At 36.3% G+C, this 15,597-nt stretch overlaps 1 protein-coding gene across 1 annotated transcript in view; it reads right to left on the minus strand.

Annotated features, from left to right (window-relative positions):
- Positions 1-15,597, minus strand: part of DLG2 (discs large MAGUK scaffold protein 2) — a 1,902,487-nt gene that overhangs the window by 1,522,084 nt on the left and 364,806 nt on the right. The window lies entirely within an intron of this gene.

Below are 15,597 nucleotides of genomic sequence, written 5' to 3' on the forward strand. Positions count from 1 at the left end.
TGCTGTACCCTTATTAGTATTTCTATCAGTTCCTATGTCAAGGTACAGAAAGATTCGTTTATTAGTCTGCGAGCTAGTGGTGATGATTTTCTCTAGGGCATTTCACAGAACCCCAGAAGGCTGTACAAGATAGATCTTAGAGGCCTTTCCTGTTACACCAAAAACTGAGGTACAAAGAAATGAAACAAGGAGCACAGAGGTTTGACATTCTAAGCTATTTGCCAGGCACTTCTTTTCACATAAGAATTTTATCTTTAGCTAACCTATTCTTTTGTTGTATCTCCTACAAATTCATTTCTAATTGGCCCTTTAGAAAGAATAAAATACTTCCTTTTTACCAGAAATACTGCTCCATCCCTGTTTAATAGCATGAACTTAGTGCTGATTATAATAAAACATCTTTCTTACCTTATTTTGTTATACATGCAATTATAAATAGACATACTAATAATGGTGTTAATACTAATCATAAAAACCACAGCTGCGATTTATTGAGATACCAAATATGCTAGAAATTGTCCAGGACGCATTATGTTATCACTCATTGCTGCAAAAGCATGGTGACAAATGTGGAGAGAAAACTGAGGCTTAGAGAGGGTGAACAAAGTGCCTAAAAGTTACTCTAGAAGAAAGGAGCATAGCTGGGACTGTAGCGAGAACATGCTGACCCTGCTGCCCATGCATGCTCCTTCTGTGAGAAGCTGCCTCTGGCATTTTCCTTTTCTACCTGTTTAATGGGGTTTAAAACATATAATCAGCTAATATGATTCCATAATATCAATGAGCCTGACATTTCTAACTTAAGTGAAATAAAATATTGAATTCAGTACTTTTGCTAAGAATTCTTTTTTGTGATTTGTAAGCTTTTCCCAGTTATCCTTATTTAGGTGCTCTATTATTAAGGCATCACTAAACTCTGAAGTGCTGTTTGAATGATTATTGATAAAGTTACCATAAGAATATACCTAGATCATCAATCTCTAAGCTCAGTTTTCTTTCTCTTTTATTGTTGTTCAAGTACAGTTGTCTCCATTTTCCCCCACCACGCCCCTCCGCCCCACCTACCCCAGCCTCCCACCCTCAAACCTACCCTCTTTGGCTGTGTCCACATGTCCTTTATATATGTTACTTGATGGTGCTTCCCCTATTATCCTCCATTATCCCCTCACCCCTCTTCTATTATCCCCTCCCCCCTCCTCTCTTGGTAACTGTCAGTTTGTTTTTTATTTCAATGTCTCTGGTTGTATTTTGCTTGCTTGTTTGTTTTGTTGATTAGTTTCCTCTTATAGGTGAGATCATATGGTATTTCTCTTTCAGTGTCTGTTTCCTTGTTTAAATCAGTGACATGCAATTCCAGCAGGGCACACAAGGAGCACCGGGCTGGTGTCAGATGACCAGTTTCAAGTGAAGTTCAATCCTGTGCTTGCTGCCGTGAAACACTCTGGGTCTTGGAAATCACATCTGTAAAACAGTGTATGCTGCCTAATCCACAGAAATGTTAACTGGTAATAGATATAGATTCACCTCAGTTCAGTATCACAATTTTCAAGGATGATCCCAATGAGAACACACAAAAGTAACTGGACAATTTTATTTTCCTGTTCTGACACTTAAGCTCTATAAATATAATTTATCTGTGTGTGAATTTTAAATTATCATCAAAATTCTATTTGTTATTGTATCTAATTATGAGAATTCATACCAAACGATGTTAATAGTAAAGACTGCCTCTTTTGTAGTAACATAATTGTTATTTTTGGTAGTAGGAATAATAAGCTTGTTTTATATCTACATAGTGGATATCTTTATGTAGCACATGTAAAGAGGCAAAATTCAGTAAATAAGTGACCTGTGCTTCGGTGGAGAATATATGTGCTCCCAAAATGTCCCAGGGCCATTAATAAGGAGTGTTTAGACTTCTATGAACACACAGCAGGGAGTAAAGGAAGATGAAAATCTGTGTGAGCCTCTCTCTTGCTCACTGTTAACTTGAGTTTTGGACACTAAGGCCCTCCCAGTAGTAGTGTCTTGAGCAAGCAGATTAACAATAGGATTACACAGAGGCAGCAGACACATAAAAGGCCTTCTGAACACAGATGCCATGTGAACGTGACATTTTCTAATCCATAGTGTGTGACTAGAAAAAAAAAATAAGAGTGAAATAGAAGATAAGGTCTTAGAGTTCAATAGAGTGTTCCCATTAATCTATTTGTGAAATTTTGGGAAAATTAATTTAACCCTTTAAACCTCACTTTTCTCATGTGTAAAATGAAATGGTTTGATTAGATCCATGATTCACTGTGGGGAGAGGAGGTATCAAATACACCTTTAACTCTTTTCCAAATTTCATATTCCTCACAAGAATTTCATGTTCCCTCTCCCAAAGAGGTGCACCCTCAGTTGAGGACACTCAAATCTACCTTTCAGCTAATTCTTAAGCCAAAAAATCAAGAGGATTCCCTTAAGTGCCAACCCAGCTATCCCATGAGAATTTAAGGTAGAAGTTGGTGACAAATTCCCCTGAAGACAAAGCTTTCCCTTCCTCGTCTCTCATCCATCTACCCTTGATATTTTTTACCTGTAGATTGTTGATCCATAACCTGATTGGTATCCAGGGATCTGCAAGCTAACTCTGAAAAACATGTTCCCAAAGCTATGATTGGGATTTGGTCCATTAAAAAATTATTATTCTGTGTAATCAGGTTGATTTCTCCAACGTCTCTCATTTTCCTTGGTTGTAATTTTATGATTTCAACATCTTGACATATTTCATCCCAGAATATTCTGAGCAAATGAGCCAAATATGCTGGACAATTACACCACAGATTAATTATATACAGACACATAAGTAACTATGAAGAATTTGAAGAGTGACAAACACTTGACAAAGAAAACTCTAAAGCAGGGGTGTCAAACTCATTTTCACCAGGGGGGACACATCAGCCTTGTGGCTGCCTTCAAAGGGCTGAATGTAATTTTAGGACTGTATAAATGGAACTACTCCTTAACAGTTAAGCAAGAGCTCAGTGCTGCCGCCAGGTAGAAACAAGGTGCCGGGCCAGATTTGGCCCATGAGCCTCGTGTTTGCCATTTGTGCTCTAAAGGTTTTCTTTTCAACCCATCACCAGAAAAAAATGGGAGTTTTTGTTTTTATTTATCAAGGTCTTATATCTGTTAGAGTGCTTTAGGGTTTACAAAGTACCTATATAGACACTTAGTCATTGATCCTGAGAACAAATTTGTATATGACAGGATAAGAATTGATTCATCCAGGGTGGTAATGGGAGGGAAGTGGGGAGGGTTGGGTGGGTGGGCTGAAATGGAAGTAAAAGGGAGAAAACTGTACTTGAACAATGATTAAAATAAAAAAAATACAAAGAAAAAAAAGAACTGATTTATCCAAATAAAATTTTCACTCAGATGTTTCATTCAAAGTAGCATGTTTTTCTAAGAGAGCAAGTTGGAAGGTTTTATTGTTCTGTTCACAGTAAAATGATTCTCAGAATCATAGGGTTTTTTCTGGGTTGATAAGTGTTGCACTATATAGTACTGTACACATATTCATTCATTTATTTGTCCTTCATTCATTTATCAAACATGTATTACACAGAGGCCACCATGCTAGGTATATATAGAGATATAAAATTTAGAGATATAAAGATTTAAATAATAATTCTTTCAGAGAGCTCCCAAACTTTTAGGAGATACATTACAACATGTCACATTTGAAACAGGGTTAAATACTAGAACCATTCATTCATTAATTTAGTTGGTCAACATTCTTTGGGAAATTAGCACATACCAGCTAATAAAGGCTTTACCAGCCTTTATATCAGGAATAAAGATATATCAAGACTCAATCTCTGTCTAAAATTTTTTTTTAGTCTAAGGAAAAAACTAATAAACATGCAATTATAAAGCAATGCTACTGATGTATAAATAAAATTATATGAGAAGATTAAAAAAGATCCATCTCATCTATTTGGGGGGCAGGAGTAGGGGATGAGAAAAGGTCATGAAAAATTGTGCTGAGGAATAGAGGCCGAAGGAGGAATGTTGAACTCTGACTAAGTCAGGAAGGGCTTTATAGAGGAGACACTCCCATTGTCTAGCAAAGACATCCCTTCCTCTTTTAGGAGAGGAAGGGATGATTAGGGGGTCTTCCAGGGATAGTGATGAATCACAGTATTCTTGGACTTGGTTAGGAAACCCCTCAGTTCTGGGCGTTGGAATTGAGGGGGTAATGGTTCCATGCTACATGAAAAGCTGACTTCAGCCTTTCCCCTCTTTCCTCTGTATTTCATGGTGCATGGACAGGAACAAGTGCAGGGTATGGGAAAAATGAATCCTACCAGGATGTAGACCTGGAGGAATCTTGACTTGATCCCGCAAAAAACACAAGGGGCTCTTCTGAGTTTGGTCTTTGGAAAAGCACTTATGTTGTCTTTCTAATCTTTCTGAAACTCTCAGGTATTTGACAGATGAAGAAACAAAGGTTAAAAAGGTTAAAATTTGATGCCCAAGAGGCAAAAATAAGTGGGTTTTGCTGACAGAACTAAAATGTCATACAATAATGTGTGTGCAAATAGACTGTGAACTGTAAAGTACTTTGTAAATGTAATGAATAATTATATTTAAAATATCAATTATTATAAATATTAACATACTATTTATGACTTAACTCACCATCAAAATTATTAGAAAATAAATTTTCTTACTTTAATCCAAAATATGTTCCAGTATACTGAGTTAAAGGAATTTTCAAAAAATTTGAAAAAAACAACCCCTAGGATGCTTTCAAATCATTGATTGCATAGATGTATAGCTTAGATATATAATGTGTATATACACAGACATATAATATGTGTATATGTACACATACATACATGTTTGTGTATACATGTGTGTGCAAATAATTTTACTTGGGCAAATAAAGGTTTTCATCTAATTATTTTCCTTAATTGCCATAAAGATGTGTAATTTCAGAGTACATTGTTAAAGAGGAGTAAATCAAATTTTGCCAGTTGCAGAAGTACAATATACATAGAAATATATGCACAAGATGATACACTGGAAGTCCTAATACATCAAGTTATGATAAAAATAAATTCCAAAGGAGGTACTATAATTTTTCAAGGAAATTACCAAGAAACTCTTTTAGGTCTCTGAACCCTTGTCTGTAATGAGGGTATGCAAGGGCTGGGTAGGGGCAGATTTATAAAGGGAAGAGGCGTTTTGGAGAGGGGATTAGGGAGGGTCTCACTTTTCACCTAAGAGTAGTGAAAGAGGCTTCAATAGGCATACACCTAGAGCTTGATATAACTGCCTTGGATTTAGGAAGCCAGTATACGGGTTCTGACTCTCACCTGAAAGATGTAATGAGTGAGATAACATGAAAAATGGGTTACCATCAGTTATGTCAGGAGAGGAGGCTTTGTGTGAGCCAGTATGCACTTTCGGAGTCTGCAAGGCAAAAGCACCACCCTGAAGCCATATTATGCCTACAAAGACCCTCTGTGTGGCATGGACTGCTATAAAACCTGGGGCTAAAGAAATACATCATCATATTATAGAAGACTGAATCAGAGAGGCCTGGAAATGGAAATTCCCTAGGAAAGTGCCCATGGGAGAAAGAGTCTGGAGCCAGATTCCCTGGGTAAAATCCCACATCCATCATTTATTTACTAGCTAGGTGACCCTGGGCAAATTACTGAACCTCTCTTGATCTCAGTTATGAAGATGAAAGCAATTAATACAAATAGAACTTAGAACTTAGAACTTAACACTTAGAACTATTTCCATACATAATCAGCATTATGTGTCAGCTATTTTGTTTCATTATTATTTTTTTATTATATGTCAGCCTCAGAGAGCAAAAAGTATTACAATCCCAGTCTAAGAAGAACTTTCTGCTCTCCATTCTGTATTTCTGTCTCACACTTCAGTAACCAACTACCAAATGGGAAAGAAGAAAAGAGAAGGCTGCAGCATTCTCTTCCCCCAAAGCAGATGTCCTGAGTATCACATAGTAGGGAAGAGAAAGTCTTTAAACTAGAAAAGTGTTCAAAGTTTTTATTAATATTTGATACAATGTTTTAAATTTTATTGATATAGGAAAGATGGGGAGAAACAGATTTGTTGTCCACTAATTTGTGCATTCATTGGTTGATTCTTGTGTGTGCCCTGACTGGGGATCGAACTCGCAACCTTCATGTATCAGGATGACACACCAGTTGAACTACCCAACCAGGGCCCATACCAAACAATTTTAATTTCTGAATTGAGACTGTATTTATGATTTTAAGTGATCATAGGACTTTTAACTCTTTGCAAATGACTGGAAATTCATGGGAAGCCATGGGACTGCTCCAGTCTCTAACATAGAGAGCAGGACAGAGATTACTAACATTAGGGAGCTGTAAACAAACAGGGGGGAGCCCCAAATAAAGTGGCTTCTGGTATGACATCCTATGAGTCCTGCCTTTTCAATGGATCAATTACAGATGCAAAGTGTACTCATGATTATTGTTAACCTTTTTCATTCAATTTTAGGCATAATTCTTCATAATTCCTCAATAGCCAACTTCTTCCTTTCCTGGGTTTTTCTTTCTACTTACTTCCTTATATTTTCTCAGATTTCAAAAATGTTTAAAATAAATCAGCCCAATTTGTTTCTAAGGAAATCCTTACTGAGACTGAAGCCATGCTGGGGAGAGATGCATTTGCCTGCTCTGTAAATGAAGAAAATGTTGCTGACCCATTCTCCCCAGGATGCTGAGAATGAGAGTTTTCCAGCAGGCTGTGCTGGTGGTGCTAAGTCATGCTCATGCTTTCCAAAACCTCCTGTGACTCCAGGCAAGGATTTTCCCAGGTTAGCAGAGGTGCAATCTGTGGCTAATTAGTGCAGACAAGGATTACACACTCTATGTTAAAAAAAATATTCTAACCATCTGGTGACCTGGATTAATTAACAATGGTGAGTGACACAGACTCTGAGTTCTCAGGCTGGCACATTTAAAGACTTATTATACATGAGAGCCACTGTTGTAACTTGACATTTCAGAATAACAATGGAGAAGAGGGCACCTGGCCTTGGGTAGCTAAACCATTTCCTAGATGTCCATAATGAAATCATATTTATTGAGAACCTATTAGATGCCAGTTGCTTGACATGTGTTGCTTGTTCATTCTAGCACTACATTAACCCTAAAAGGTAGTGGAGGAGAATTAAAAGGTAGTGGTAAAAGAGTGAGAGAGAGAAACATCAATGTGCGGTTGCTGGGGGCTGTGGCCTGCAACCCAGGTATGTGGCCCGGCTGGGAATCGAACCTGTGACACTTTGGTTCGAAGCCCAGGCTCAATCCACTGAGCTATGCCAGACAGGGAAGAATGTTTAATATCATGAGGAAACCACTGAACCTGGGTTAGATTGCCAGGTTTTTCCCCTTCTAAATCTGTGTTCTTAGTTAAGTTTCTTTTTTTTTTAAATAGATTTTTTATTGGCTTTTTTTTATTTTAATCATTGTTCAATTACAGTTTTCTCCTTTTTACTCCCAATCCAGCCCCCCCTCCCACTCCTCCCCACTTCCCTCCCATTACCACCTTCCCCTTAGTTTATGACCATGTGTCCTTAGTTAAGTTTCTTAGTTAAGTTTCTTAGTCCCTGTGAGTTTTGGTTTTCTCAGCTATAAAAATGAAGACAATACTACTTAGTTTAAAGGATTGTATAAAATGTACATGTCATCTGTTTATCCCAGAGTCCAGTACATACTCTAAGTAATAAGATAAATATTTGATATATGAATATTAATATTTATCTTATAATCAAGGATTTTTCTCCTCTGCCACTTAACTCCTCTAAGCATATTTTATCACCTCTGAATATAAAATAATAATACTTAAATAAGACCACTGTGAAAATTAATTGAGAAAAAAGCACAAGAAAGTACTTAATAAAGGTCAGGAATTTTAAATTTAAGTTTTAATCAAAGTTGGAAAGAACATCTGAAATATTGCAACAGTTTTAAGATAACTAAATTTGGGAGCCACAGTGACTCTGCAGTCTGGGATCACATACTTGAGATCACTGGCCTGTAAATATTTTTAAGAACTACTCTATGGCATTTTAGTATTTTGTGGAAGCATGTCCCATTATTCCCTAAAGCCTAGAAATCTCCAAAGTTGATTACTGCTATACAGAGTTAGATACAGTAGAGTAATTTAAGCCAAGATTTAATACGAGATTTAAAGAAAGTCTTGTAAGAGGCTTTAAATGCCATTAATATTTGCATGCTGTCACTGCACCCTGCTGAGATAACAAGACGAGACAAGAGAAACAGACCACACTGGTACTTTTCCCCTTGAAAGAAACTCGAGACATTATCTACGACTGCAGTCAACTGATATTCGTCACTGGCAGGTCTGATCTATTATACCATAAACTACAAACTCTTATGGAAACAAAGGCTGTGATTTCTAAAATAAGCTCCATTTTTCCTCCCAACATACTTCTAAATTCATCTGTAAAAAATAACTCTCTTGAATTAATAGCTAATGAAAAATATCTAAAATTTTAGGTCCTCAAATAAAATCTATCCTCTGGGGAAAGAAATGCCACTCAGAAACAAAATCAAGGCAATTCAATTCTATTCTCAGTGCCACCATAGAGACAAAGAAAACAAACATAATAGAGAGTTTTAACAAACTTAATTCACCCTGAAATTTATAATTAACTACATGGGAAAGGAGACAATTACCATATTTCCAAAGAATAAAGGATTTAAAAAGTTGAGATTGTGGTAAGACATAATTACAACCTATTAAGTATGCAATTCATATCAATTTGTTCATACAATCTTCTTGAGCTTCAAATATGCATATACATTGGGCAGTGTTTTCTGAATAATACACATAAAATTCCATCCATTTAAATGTACACTATTCTCTCTTCTCAGAGGTTTTTCTCAGATATTTAGAATTCTGGGAAAACATAACACTAAGAAATAGGGACAACTGATACTATTTTTCTTTGTGTCTTATCTTCCTGACACCTATGAATATATATTTTTGAACAAATGTTAATCAATTCAAGAACTGGCAGGCTTTTTAGATCAAGTGCAACAGCCACCACCAAGCACTCAGCCACAAAAAAAAAATAGCAATTAAACCTGTCCTCGACTAAAATAGAACTGCAGAACTGCAGAGTAAATTACATATGTATTGATTCAGGACAGTTGTATTTTAAAAGACTAGTGAAAAAGGACTATAACTTACAATGCTAGGAGCTTTATAACAAACATCGGGGGGATTTATTTTGCTAAAAATGTACATTTTTATTTAGGGTGTCTTTAGCAAATAATTTTCAAATTTCTTTTTATTGTTTTTCAACTACAGTTGTCCCCATTTTCCTTCGCCACTCTCCCCTACCCCACCCACCCCCACCTCCCACACTAATCCTACCCTCCCCATTGTTTTAGACCTTCATTCCTTTATACACATTCTTCAATGACCCCTCCACTTCTTTCCCCAGTTATCTCCCTCTTCCCTTCCCTCCAGTTACTTGTTACTGTCAGTTTGTTCTTTATTTCAATGTCTCTGGTTCTATTTTGCTCACTTGTTTGTTTTGTTGATTAGGTTCCACTTATAGGTAAAATCATATGGTATTTGTTTTTCACTGCCTGGTTTATTTCACTTAGCATAATGCTCTCCAGTTCCATCCATGCTGTCATGAAGAGTAGGAGCTCCTTCTTTCTTTCTTTCCGCTGCTTAGTATCCCATTGTGTAGAGGTACCACAGTTTTTTGATCCACTCGTTTACTGATGGGCACTTAGGTGGTTTCCAACACTTTGCTATTTTAAACAACACTGCTATGAACATTGGGGTGCATAGGTTCTTTTGAATTGGTATTTCAGGATTCTTAGGATATAATCCCAGCAGTGGAATTGCTCAGTTAAAAGGCAGAAAAATGAGACTCAACCACCAACTTACACCTTACACAAAAACAAACTCAAGATGGAGGAAAGACTTAAATAAAATTTGTGACACCATAGAAGTCCTGGAGGAGAACTTAAGCAGGAAAATCTCAGATATTCCACACAGCAGTATTTTCACTGATATGTCCCCTGGAGCAAGGGACATAAAGGAAAGAATAAACAAATGAGCCTTCATCAAATTAAAAAGCCTCTGCATCGCTAAAGAAAACATCAGCAAAATGAAAAGAGAACCAAACATATGAGAAGATATGTATGCCAATGATACCTTGGACAAGAGTTTGATCTCCAAAATATATAGAGAACTCACACAACTCCACTCCAGGAAGACAAACAACCCAATTAAAAAATGGCAAAGGACCTGAACAGACAGGTCTCCAAAGAGGACATATGGAGGGCCCAGAGGCGTATGAAAACAATGCTCAGCATCACTAGCTATCAGAGAGACACAAAGTAAAACCACAATGAGATACCACTTCACACCAGTCAGAATGGGCACATAAACAAAGCAACAAACAACAAGTGCTGGTGAGGATGTGGAGAAAAGGGAACCCTAGTGCACTGTTGGTGGGAATGCAGAGTAGTACAGCCACTGTGGAAAACAGTATGGGATTTCCTCAAAAAACTAAAATTTTCAAATATTTTATCAGCAAAAATATGTAGAACTCCTTTCACATTTTCTAATTAGAGCCATACTTAAAAATTAATAATTTATCTGGGTGTGAGATATTATAAATACAGCATGGTAAATTATATACCCCTTAATAAAAACATGAAATATAGAAGAGGTAAGTTTTTTTAATTAATATTCCTTGAACTGTGTTTCATGCAACAACCAAAAATCCTTGCTGGTGTGGATAATAAGTGATATGTTTCAGATGTTAAAATTTGATTTTTGGGTGTTCCTTTTAAAAAAAATTGTGTAAGCAGTCTTCAGGGAGAATCTCCATTGCCAACTACATTGCTATTTGGGAAAATGGTACATTTTATTACACTGAGGCATTTCTGTCTAGGGTTCTAGAATAATAAGAAAATATTGGAAAGTACCTAAACACTTTAACTCAGATTTCAACCACAGAATAATATAACATCCATTCAGGGACCCTTTTGCAAAGCACTGGTGTCATCTGTTGTTAGTTGGGCAAATTCTGAGTAATAATCATTACAGGTGTTTTTTAAAGTTCTTTTTGGAAGTTACTTTGGATAAAACCATTAAATGGCACTGATACACTTTGTTCTCTAAGATGCAAAGCAATGTTAAAAAAAGAAATCAAACAGCAGAATTGCTATGAGGTCACATTCCCTTCCTAGGCAGGTTTATATTTTGAAAGCTGATTACAACACAATCCATCCTGCTTTGGGAGAAAAAAAGAACTCTATTATTTCCTCAGTTCTTTCATGATCTAATAATTTAGAACAATAAAGTCATTTTTGAGTTTTCTGTTTATAGCTTTCAGGAAATTTTTAAATATTTTATAGTAAAAATATACTAAATAGTGAAAAAATTACTAAACTTTTATAATGTACTTATGGTAAGTATGGTATACATACATTATAAAGTCTAATAATTTTACCCAAACACAATGAAATATCATACCATATAAAATCTCTGAGGTTTTAAATAGACACGAGTTGATATTTTTTCATCAAAATGAAAACCTGATCTGACTGCTTTAGCTTTTGCTTAATAAAATATGTTATGCTAGAATTTTAGAAGTTTAAATGACCTTTATAAGTGGGTTTATCACAGATGTGACCCAGTTGCCATTTTTCTTGGCGTGTGGGAAGAGTTTTATCTCTTTTAGTCCATTTCTCTTACACTAAAATGATATCTCAAGTGTCATTTCAGGCTGAGCAACTATCACATATAAGTTGACAAATTGCTTGTCTGTCAACTAAATAATCTATCCATCAGAGTGCAAAGATATCTTTTACAAGTATTTATTATAAAGTGAATGTTACACACACGTGTGTGAACATGTGTGTGTATGAGTTGCAGGAAGGAAGGATTTCTTCCATTCATTCATTTACTATCCAACAATGCAATTATCTGTCAAATGTCTGTTAAGTGAAAGAATCAATGAATGCTTATTGTGCACCATAGTAGGTAGTTGACTATAAATATGCTAAGAACTTCCCCCTATCTTCAAGAGTTCTCATTCTAGCAAGAGACAGACACATGTAAAAACTAATTGTACAAACTAGATTGCAGCTATTACACAGGTACATTGTACTGAGGACATGGAGAATGGCTGTCTCGGTCCAGTAGGGCAGTATCAAGGAAGGCATTTACAGAGAAATCTGCATTTAAGCGGAGTCTTAAAGGTTAAAAAGAAGCTTATTAGGTAAATGTCATGCTGAAAAATTGAGAGGTATTCTAGGCAGAAAGAAGAAACAGGGGCCCTGTCTGGGTAGTTTACTTGGTTAGAGTGTTGTCCCAATATGCCAACATTGTGGGTTCAATCCCTGGTTGGGGCACATACAAGAAGCCACCAATGAATGCATAAATAAGTATAACAACAAAATCGATGGTTCTCTCTCCCCGACCCCATCCTGTCTCCCTAAAATCAATAAATAAAAAAAGAAACTAAAAAACAGGTACATAGAAACAGAAGAGTGGAATTCAGATAATTTGGAGAACCAAATATAACTGGATATAGCTCAAGCTAAGGCATGAAGGATGATGGGATCTGAGATAGAAAGTTAGACAGGAGCCAGGCTGAAGAGGGCCTCATGTATTTGAGGTTAAACCATGCAAATATCATCCTGCAGGCCAGTGCAAAATCAACCAGGGATACAAGTCAACTAGGGACTTGCTAAAATGCAGGTTCTGACTCAGTGGTTCCAGCATGGGGCTTGAGATTCTGCAACCTGACAAGCTCTGAAGGGATGTCATTGCAACAGGTCAACAGACTACCCTGTGAATAATGGAGTAGTAGGGGACAGGAAACCCCTGAAGGGTTCTGTCCTGAATTTTAACATACATAAATTATGCACATATACACACATCTGTAAATATACACACACATATATGTATGTATGACTCATGGATGGATGCATATATTTAAAGAAATGTTCCTTCCCAGTTAGCAGCATGGAAAATGTATAGGGCTAGAAAGAAGGGAAAGGTAAGAAAAATCAATAGGAACTGGGGCCGATTTGGGATTCAGGGAAAAATAACTATCAAGATCAACTCCTGTCTTTCTAACCATAACAACTGGGGAGTGGCATTGCTGGCAGAATATAACAACGCCCATTTATCTACCATAAGAACTGAGATGGTGGCACACTATCCAATGAGCAGAGAATTGAACAGGAGAATCATTTATGCTCAGAAGACTCCAGAGAGTGGACACTTTCCTGGTACTTTTGACTTACATTTACTTCACGGGTAAACAGAATTTATTCATGTACTGTTAAACCAATTTTTTCATGAAACCTGCTTTCCCCTAAAAGGCTGATTCAAGAACTGAAGCAGTTAGATAAAAAGAAATGTATATGTATTAGTAGGAATATTAGAATAGTAGGTATTTGGGGGAAGGATTATTTTCATAGGATTTCCAATTTGGGACTAATTTTGAACGTACACTGAAATAAAAATGTTGAAATATTTCATTCCTTTCTTTCACCAATAAATAACTATAAACCTAGGAAACATTCAGTAAAATGGGATAAAAATCCACATCATCATGACTACACAATAAAAAATTTGCCACTAGAGTGGTAACTGGCTAATTGAATCACTGATGATACCATGAAATTTATCCTTAAGTGTCAATTCCTCAAAAAAAGAGGAAAGGGAAAGGGAAAGGAAAAGGAAGAGGAACAGAAACTTCCAAAGCTGTTTAGTGAGTGTGTGCTCTGTACCACTGTTGTGCTGTGTAGCTAACTGTACAGCCACTATGTGCATCAGTTGTACCAGCTATTCCCTTTGTCAGAATGTTCTTCCCCAAGATCTTCACAAATCTGGTTCTTTCAAGTTCCCAGAACTTTTCAGAGAAGACATCTCTTGTGTACTACATAAAGCAGCTCCTGTTTCTTCTTAGACTCATCCATCCTTCCATATTCCATTTCTCTGCTTCGTAAATTCTAGCAGTTACTGCTATTTACATTGTGTTTGTTGTATTTGTTTGCCTATTCAAGTCCAGTCTCCTCATTCTGTGACATGAGTTCTATGAGAGTGGGTAAGCACTGTCCAATGTATTCACTGTTTTACTTCCACCACTTATTCCTGGCACATAGTATGCACTCAGTAAATGTTTGTGGAGGTAATAAGTATTGTGCTTAATCCTCATAACAACTCTCTGAAGTGCTCATTGTTGTTTCATTTTATAAATATGGAAACTGAGATTAAGGCAGATTAATTTGGCCCAAACAACAAAACTACTAACTAGCAGAGTTAGGACTCTAGCAAGAATCTATTTGGCTCCAAAGGCTGTGCTTTCGAACACAAGGCTATACTGCTACTCTGAGCCAAATTCAGGATCGGATGCCAACTGCTGTCCAACTGCCCAATACTTGATTCTCTCAGGGGCCTCAGGCATGTCATGCCAACTTGCCTGGTTCACTGCAATTAACACAAAATTAGTTAGAAAACATATATGGATTCAGCTCTCATTTTCTCCACCATACACAAATGCTAATGGCCATAAGGAGCCCAGTTTTCTCTAGAATTTCCCCCTTTCAATAATCAAAGTCACCTCTTTCCTGTATGTAGTATTTTACAGTTTTCAAATACATAAACTCATTTGATTCTGTATAATAATCCTGTGAAGGCAGTTCTGATAAGCCAGTATTATTATACCCATTTCAGACTTGAGAAAATATGGCTGAGGGAGGATAAACTGAATTGACTAAGCTAATATAATAGATGGCAAACCTAAGTTTATAACTTCATTTTCTGAACCTTGGTCCAATGCACTTTCCCAAATTGCCTTTTGGTGAAACATACACACACACAATGAGAAAGATCTCTCAGGGAGCTATAATCATGGGTTAACCTGCTTTAAGAAAATATTATCTGCAAACATTCAGATGAAATAATGGTTAAATAATAAAGGGAGTGACAAATTCTTTTCTACTTTATAAAGAGAGTTATGTGATTTATTTAAAATGTGAGTACAATGAATGTGTTTAAATATTATTTGATTTGCAAAATTTGATTTGTACTTGTATCCTTTGCAAACCCACATTTGTCTCATAAAATAAGATTTAGCTAAAGGTCTTAGTAAGCCCAATCCTCTCAAACTCATAACTCTTTATAGTACATGTGGCTTTTACTCATAGTGTCAGAAAGGGCTAATGTTGTGAATAAAATCCTGGTAATGAAGTTTGGCAGGAAAGACTATTTACTATAGATATATTAACAGATGGCTGGTGTGATTCATGTAATAAAATCTTATTTCATTTGTAAAAGTTTACTTTTACAGTCTATGAATATGTGTCTAAAAATACTACAAATCTACACTATTTTTTTAATCCTCACCTGAGGATATTTTTATTTGCTCCTTTTTTTGAGAGAGAGAGAGAAAGAAAGAGAGAGAGAGAGAGAAACATTGATGTTAAAGAAGCATCGGTCGGTTGCCTTCGTACACACCCAGACCAGGGA

This window comes from Phyllostomus hastatus, unplaced genomic scaffold (assembly GCF_019186645.2).
Source record: "Phyllostomus hastatus isolate PE091 unplaced genomic scaffold, TTU_PhHast_1.1 phas_scaffold_317, whole genome shotgun sequence".
Lineage (NCBI taxonomy): Eukaryota > Metazoa > Chordata > Mammalia > Chiroptera > Phyllostomidae > Phyllostomus > Phyllostomus hastatus.